The sequence below is a fragment of the Camellia sinensis genome, chromosome 11 (assembly GCF_055761805.1).
Source record: "Camellia sinensis isolate YWXY chromosome 11, ASM5576180v1, whole genome shotgun sequence".
NCBI classification, from domain to species: domain Eukaryota; kingdom Viridiplantae; phylum Streptophyta; class Magnoliopsida; order Ericales; family Theaceae; genus Camellia; species Camellia sinensis.
In genome coordinates this window covers 124,691,042-124,700,301 of record NC_138971.1, presented here as the reverse complement: position 1 = coordinate 124,700,301, position 9,260 = coordinate 124,691,042, and positions in this window count along the sequence as shown.

Below are 9,260 nucleotides of genomic sequence, written 5' to 3'. Positions count from 1 at the left end.
TAACATGAAAAACGCGTGATAGTTTGAGGGGTAAAATGATATTTCCTCTATTATTATTTTAAAAAAATCAATAATTGGTAGTGTTGTAGTAAAAATTCAATAAATTTGTCACGTGTTTTACACATGATCTAATTTTCTGTAAATTTTTAATAGAATCATAAAAAAAAATATAAATTGTAATAAAATAATACTTTGAGGGGATTAACTATTGAATTTTGAAGTTCAGGGGGCAAAGTGCAAATAAGTCATATTTTAAAAGAATTTATTATAATTTATCTAAATGACAGAATATTTATAATTTCAATATATTTTTTACGTATGTTAAAATATTTTCATATATATTTTTATACTTTTTAATATATATTTTAATATATATTTTTTTATACATAATTTCCAACATTAACAACCTTTTAAGACTGTTTTTAGCATTTTTCAATAAGAATAACCAAAAATTCACTTTTATCTCATGTAGTATGGTTTGGTAGTACTTTATTCATATGTTTTAAAAACAATCACATACTTTTCATGCAATTTTTGACTAAAATGCACAGAAATAATTGTTAACAGAAAATGCAAAAAGATATTTTTTGCCTTCCTCACAGTAAACATTAGAATTCCCTTTTTTTTTTTTTTCTTCTTCTTTTAACTCAAAATACAATCATTACCATTTATATATTTAACTTGTATATTTATAGTGAAACTCTTTCACTGTTCTTTGCTTATAAATAAAAATTAGGTAGTGTTTTTGAAAGATCATGTGGTTGTGTGTCAATCAATAATATTTTGTCATTTTCTCGTATTATTTCTATTTTTTTTGGCCATATAAGTATACAACTCCTTACTATTGGGGTGTGTATATGTTATTATCTATTGAAAATTATTTGAATTAAAGTACGAACTAAAATTATTTTAACAGGATGATTAATATTTTTTGAAAACATATTAATTTTATTTTTTATATCAATTTATTAATTTTATTGAATTTGAGGGCTATACTGTTAAAGTCAACAATCAAACATTTATTATGTTAAAATTTGACATGATGCTATGACAAATTTGACACGATATATAATACTAAATCTGACATTATGAATAGCACACTGAAGTGTGATTTTTGTATCTCTTGTGCCAAATTTTCGCAACAACATGATATATAAGTTGTAGTTAGCACCCCTATAGCTTATCAAAATTTTGTTTACTCCCTCCACTTTAGTGTCTCTCGAAATGACGTTGTAAGACTGACCCAACTGCAACTTAATTCGAAATCTAAGAAGATACTTTAGACAATTAAAAGATCATGGAACAAAGTGAAATTAAGGCCTCTTTTGTCAATTATACATTTTAGTTAAAAAATTAAAAGTCATTATAAGTTGTCACATCTCTCCCTCTATTTTTTTATACATTTTTTTTAAAAAAGTCAAAAAATTACTAAAATAATCTGTTCCAAACGAAGCCTAACCAAATAAAATTTGCCCTTTATTCTGTTTACCCTTTTCTCTATTTCGCTTTTTGCCATAACAAGATCTCTGAGACTTTTTTTTTTCTACATTTTATTTTGTTCCCTCCCTCCCAAAAACAAAAGTCAATGAATAGTAGCCGGCCGGCTAATTTGTCTAGGAACAGGACAGTTTTGACAGAATTCTTGTTCAGTGCATGTGAGGCATTCCACTATCCCATTTTTTGATCCATTCATGCACAAAATGCATGCACACTCAACCTCCATTACCTAGTGCTTGATCCATTGAAGGTAATGCTCCACTTTTATCTTTCATTAGCTCTATTATCAACCACTAATGCTCCATTAGTCTTTCACATTGTTTTCCACCATCTCTCCACTCGCATTGCCTATATAAACACATCAGAATTTTGAAAAAAGAGGACTAAAAATTGATTGAGAGAAGACTAAAGGAGAAGAGAGAAAAAAAAAGAGATAGTTGAAGCTTTGATCAAAGAGTTGCCAAAATTGAGAGAAAAATACAAAGTGAAGCCATAACCTCCATCCTTCCATCCATACACTGATATATCCCCATTATAACCAAGCCCTAAAGCTTTGATAAAAGAGAGAGTAGTCCTTCCCAAGTTTAAGAAACTTAAAGAGTGATCATTTCCTATAAACAAACTATTATATTGTCCAAAGCCACCGTTATAGTTCAAATTCCAAGCTTTTGAATTGAGGATTGAGAACATAATCTACTACCTTGAGGGTAATCAAAAAGGAGTTTGGAAATCCAGAAATCCATCATTTCCTTGAAAAGTGAATTTTCATTTTCTTGCATTTTATTACATTTTCTATCTTATATTTGGTTTATAAATCTATTATAATCTAATCTGTAGTGGTTGTTTATTTCGTTTTGGATTTGTTGTGAATCAAGTTTGCCAGGCCTTATTGGCCAACCAGCTAATTAATTGGCCTGTCGGCTAACTTCTTCTGGACATAACAGAGCAGTCTTCCGGCATTGAGCAGAATAGTTTCTGGCAATCCCCAAGGCATACATATTTTCTATTTTTATTTTAATTTGAGAGATTTGTGAGGTTTTATTATGTTGTAATATTTTCTTCCTCTCCTCCCTTATTCAGATATGTAATTATTTAAGTGTTGTAATAATTCCCCACCCCGCTTCTTTCTATTCCATTCATTTACTTGCTTTTCTTATTTGTGAATTTGCTTCAGATTTTGCTTTTCATCATATCCATGCTTCGCATCCATGCTTCGCATCCATGCTTCATGCATCTTGATTCGGCTAAATTTGTATTTATGGATTTAATCAATTGTTATGTGATTATGTGCACTACCTCATGTTCTTAGGATGATTCACATGTCGTATATTAATTGCCGAATCTCTAGTTGCATTTTATGTGTGTCTTGCATTAAAATTTTGTATATGAGATCATGCATATTTTACTAATTTTGTTTTTGCAACTTCCACGGAACGCCCGTAAATATGTGAGTATTTATGCTTTAACATCCCGTTTGCGTTTGTTTTTCTTATCTCTAGCATCCTACCATGTAGTTATTTGCTTACTTGATATAACTCTATGATTGTCGGTGGATGGAGGTTGTGTTGCTTAATTTGGAATAATATTAATTTTCGTATTTATAAACTCAATTTTTTTGAGTTGTACATCTTCAAAACTCTTCAAAAATACATGAAATCAAATTGTTCCAAAATGAATGATATACTTGTATGATTCACATAGTAAATTTTAGGATTTCTTAAATAAATCAGAATATGAGCGCATAAAGTTAATAAAATTTATATCATGGTTTAGTAGAGACAGATCTTTGATAGGGTGAGCGGAGGTGCTCAATTAAAGACCTTCCCCTCTCATACCTAAGGTTCCGAACTGAGGCTTCTTTGGTTACAACGAACAGTGGCCTTGACACTAGTCACGAGTTCCCTAATTGTAGCGCCTTACTTGGGTTCTATTACCAAAATCATTATTATAATTCAACTTCAGAGATAATATGCTGAAACTCTTTACATTAACGAGAGAAAGTAAATAAAGATTCTCTCATTCGAATACGAAGTGAATGCAACAGGAGTTATAATTTAATAAATTCCCCGTAGGCTTACATCTTTAAAAAAATAAAAGAAAGGGTTTAACCCTTTTACAATAACGACATTCTGCCCACAAATAAAAGACCCCGTGGCTAATAACTAACGATGATCCTTGATCTTGAACACTTCTTAACAGCACCTGAAAAGAATTAGTAACATGAGATGAACATAAAGTCCAATAGGGATCCCAACATAATCCTAAACAATAACAACATATAGCTATGATCATGAATGATTTATACCATATCATATACATAATGTGACGGTTTATACTGAAAATATACTTATACAAGTACTTTTCTTAAAATCAGTCAATTTATTCAACAACATAAACAATTTACTTTTCTTTTTTCTTTTAACCTTTTATCGAATTCACATGACAATAACAGGTTTTTCAAAAAAATTTCACAAGGCCCATTTACGTTTCACCAATTTCCGGATTTACACCCATTTCAAATACATTTCCAAAACATCTCAAATGAACATGAAGATAATACTTATATGATGCTCCCTACATCCATATAAGACAACCCGACCTTCTTCAAAGTATACCCATTACCATACATGATGCACACAAATAGAACCGAGATGATAATGATAAACCAAACGACGCTCTACCTACCTTGAGCACGGTAAGCCAAGGATGAATCTTTCCATAACACAAGCCAATTTACCAAGCACTAGCTGGAAGGGAATTGAACCTCTACCAATTTACCAAACACTGGCTGGAAGGGAATGGTACCTCTGCAAAGTTCTCCAGGCGCTAGCTAGAAGGTACTGCGCTAGCTGGAAGGTAATGGTACCTCTTATTCTTAGCACTTGTACATTTCCAACCACCACAATATACAATAAGCATAAATAAGTCGAGTGTACTACATACACGTAATCTATTCAACATTACAATGTCATCCTCCATTGACGACCAATGACAAAAGCTTTAAGCATAGGTATTTAATACACATCTTACAATAATTTAATTCTCATGTAACTATAAGTCCAACAACCACAATAGTATTTAAAGTGTGCAACATTCAACCTTAATTTCATTCTTATTTTACAAAGAGTTATGATTTCACTTTTCTTTCCAAAACAAATTTCCTTATTCTCCAATTCACAATACTCCAATCATTTTCTAAAAATTTGTTTTCTACATTTAATTAACAACCACATCCATGATGTCAAAGCCACAACCCAACTCCACTAAACATAATCAATCCCAATTAATCCCATTATCATGGTTAACTCCCCTATTTAACAAGTAACACACTTACACAATCCATCCCAAACAAAACATAACCATCAATCAACTTTACCCCCTTTTCAATTTATTAAGCCAACAATATTAAATTAGGGCCTTTCCCCCCCTCAACATAAACACGTAAAACTACTCTCCAATTAACTAATTATAACCCCCAAGTATCAAACCCTAGATCCCTCTTTCATGATTTTTAAAAGAAATTCCCAATACACATGATTTTATGCAATAAAATCTACCACATATTTATCTATAGACGAAGTATTGAAAAAGAGCAAGGAAATCCCTACCTCTTGAAGTGAACAGTAGACAATGCAAAAATCACCGGTGACGAAACAACGATCTGCTCAGATTAAATGAAAGCCCTCGTTGAGCTCTACGTTTTGGTATGAGGACCTATGGTGAGATCTTGAGTAGAAAGAGATGAAAATCCAAGCTTGAAAGCTTGGGACATTTGGAAATGGAGGAAAGAGAGAGAAGAGAGAGAGAAAAATGATCTTGATTTGATCAAAAGTTACTTTATAGATGCTGAATTCGAATAAACTGCTTGAGAGATGAAACCTTCACTCGAGGGCAGAATGAGGACTCCCAGAAGTTCAAACTATACAAGGCAGACTGCTTGAGCGACTAATCTTGCACTCAAGCGAACTTCAACAACTCCCAGAATCACAGACCTGAAAAAGTACTGGATGACTCATAATACCGCTTGAGCGAACAACCCGTCACTCGAGCGACAAAGAAGAAAAGTTTTAGATTGTTACATTAATTTTCCCAAAATATTAGGTGGCAACTCTGAGATTTGATGACGTAGTCCATTTTTGGCAAAGGTTTTGCAATAAAATGGGTTTTCTATAAAAGTTGCCAGATTTGGACTCTCATTTATGTGTCACATTGTACTCGTGAGACTAGACCAAAGAGATCGAGGATCTGAACTATTTAACGCGCATGGGTAACCCCCCTGGGTGATGTTACAATTTCTGGCGACTCTGCTGGGGATATTAAGAAACTTTGATTCGAACTCCATCATATGATTTTTATTTTCAATTATATGTTCATTGCATTTCATGCATTGGTGCGCTTAAGTTCTGTGCTCGTCACCTGTTATCCTAGACGGCTGGCTTCAGGCAGATAGACGAACATGGGCTCTGTCATGGTGGGAGCACAAGCCTCGGTTTTGGATCACCAACGTACCGTTTGATCCGCCATTCACTTATAGGTGAGGGACTGGGTAGGTATATCGGTGTCTTGTTGAGGTACCTTTTTTGACCAAGACTGACCTAGTGCATATAGTAAGCTTCCAAACTTAGGACAGGATGCTACCGTATTCTAGGATGTATGATGCCACTTGTTTGAATAGTGAAACCCTAGATCATTTCAAGGCTAGGACAGGATAACCCTACCCTCCATAGAGGTGCTTGTTCTCTTTCGTGCTATGTGCAATGTATGAGATATATACAAGGGTTTTGAAAATCTTATCAGTGGTTCAGGCATATCATTTTGAGGGGTTGAGTTCAGTGTTTCAACATGTTATATAATGATCAGTTGAGCCGGAATGCTTAGCTTTAGAACGGTCTAATATCTCCTAAGTTTTGTAGACTAGTGCTGGTAGACTCTGTAAAATCGTAGATTTGGTTCAGGGATAACCAGTGTTAGTTTCTCTACTGCCAGTTAAAAGGAGAAAGGTTAAAACCTCGCTGTCAACACCTCTTTAGCTGAAATTTCTAGAATCTGTGATGGATCCACCTCCAGTGGTGATAGATTAACTGCCAATAGTAACGGACCAACCTCTGGTAGATATAGCAAACATGTTTTTGTCCCTTCAACGAAGCATTGATGCTATTACCAACAAGGTTGTTGCCAACAGTGAGGCTTTTGCTGGATTGCAATGCCTATCTGGGGTGTCTACATTTCATCCACTTCTAGTGGTTCATCCGGTTCTGGAACCACCTCCGCTAGTTACAGAACTTCATGAACCTAATCTTCAAGAAGATCTTAGGGTTCTTACATAGCCAATGGAAAGACTTTTACCCACAGATATTGATAAAGTTGACCCGGTTATGCTAAAAATATTCAAATTAGAGAAAATGTTCAAAAACTCACAAGGGATCAACTCTGTTCCAGATATCAAGGATCGGTTTACGGAAACAATTGTGAGGTTGCCCGAGGGGTTCAAAATGTCGCATATAGATAGATTTGATAGGGCTGATGACACTATGGTTCATATCTATATCTTCTCAGACATTCTGAAGCCCATGGGCTTATCTCAAGCTCAAAAGCTTCCCTTGTTTGGAAGAACCATGTCAGGAGTGGCCACTACTTGGTATGCCAAGTTAGATGATTTGGTTAAGTAAAATTGGGAGGAGTTAGTTGAAACATTTGTCACACAATACTCCTATAATATACAGATCGAAGTAGCCACTCGAGAACTGGAGGCGACCCGACGAGAGCCTAACGAGAGCTTCATGACATTTATCACCAGGTAGAGGGTAAAGGCAGCCATGATAATAACCGACCCTAGGAAAAAGATCAAGTCTGTATGGCTGTCAAAAATCTGCATGGAAGATTACTGCAGAAAATGATAGTGTTTCCACTCTTCATCTGAATGCTATCAAATGATACGTACATAAATATTGTGTCCTTTTATATGCAAAATAGATTTCATAAATAGATACTCTTTTCCAAAATCCCATTTGACATTTCATAGAGACCTCCTTTGTTAACTCTTTATCTTATCAAAATTCATTCGAATAATTTTCCTTAAATATCATTTCCTTAGATAAAGGTTTTAAGCCGACTAATCATTTACTACTAATTCATATATCACAATCATTAATAACGCCACAACTCATCACCTCACCAATACACACAAAACACCAAACACATACACATTACAACAAATTTTACAAAACTGGACTATAAGAGTCAACTCATTAATAACATATTCCATATTACACACTTCAAATCTATATCTAACAATTATCACAATCACATAATGGAATTGTTACAAGAATTATCAACAATATTCACATGCCAACAACTGGCTTCACAATGCCCTACCAACAAACCACACGCTTTTTTGGACGCTACTCCGGAAGGAAGGCGGAACCTCAGTCAAGCGCCATGCTTTACTAGTCACAACCCGGAAGGAACGCGGAACCTTCACATATCTCAACAGACCACACGCTTTTCTGGGTAGCACTCCGGAAGGAATGCAAAACCTCTATTAAGCGTTACACTTTACCGGTCACGAGCCAGAAGAAAACAAGCCCTTATTCCAACATCACAACCCATCAATTCATCATGTCACTCATTATTACAACTCATAGATTAAACCAACAACATAATTCCATGATAAGGGTAAAAGTTCATCTTTGGAAATAATTACAATTTGTTTCCCACGACATTCTTTACTTCTCAACATCAACACCAACTCCTTATTTTCAATTATACTACACAATTGGTGTCATACACTTTCCAAAATTTATTAATTTAATTTCTATTATCAATTCCTCCAGCACAACCCTCATATACCATAATCATTCTCACAACAATTAATTATCATCATTTATACTCATCTTAACTAATCATAAACGTAATTTCAAGAATTTAAGGCTAATTGAAATAATTCCTCATTTTGAAAATAAAATCCATAACTACGGTTTGACAAAAATTAGACCTTTTTACTTTAAGGCGCAAAATCATGTTCCAATTGTTCTAAACTTCCGTAAGTCCCATAAATCATAAAGTTAACTCCTTTGATTTGGAAACCCTTACTTCATCTCTATGCTTTTAAGAAAATCCTTCAACATGAGGTTGTTATACAATACCAACATACCTCTCATCTATCTATAAGAAAATATTGAAGAGAAGCAAAGAAATCTCTACCTCTAGCAAGAAGAGGAAGAACCCCAAAATTCCAATGTCGATGAAAACACGATCCACTTAGATTGATAAAAAGCTCTTGTCGTGCTCTTTATTTTTATATAAGAAACATGGGTGAGAATCTTACTCTAAGGAAATGAAATCCAAGCTTTTGTGAGCTTGGAACTCAGTAATGGTTGGAATGAGAGAGGAAAGAGAGAAAGAATCTGATAAGAATCAAGAAAAGTGACCCAAAAATGACTTTTAAAGACGTTGATCCCAAACAGACCGCTCGAGCGGTGAATGCAATCTCTCAGAAGTTTTGCAGGTCTACAGTAAAAATACTGGGAGCCTCGTATCTTCGCTCGAGCGACCACTTGACCACTCGAGTGGTCACTCTAGACACAGTTAGTCACACAGCACAGCTCTTAAGGAATTCCAGCACATCAACCTTATTTCTATATGTAACCATTTAATTAAATGATTTCATTTAGTCTCTTACATTTATATTTCATTTACTTAAGTTTACAATGTAAATAAGGAAATATCCCCTATTTGGATTCAAAGAAAAGTACAAAAAAAAA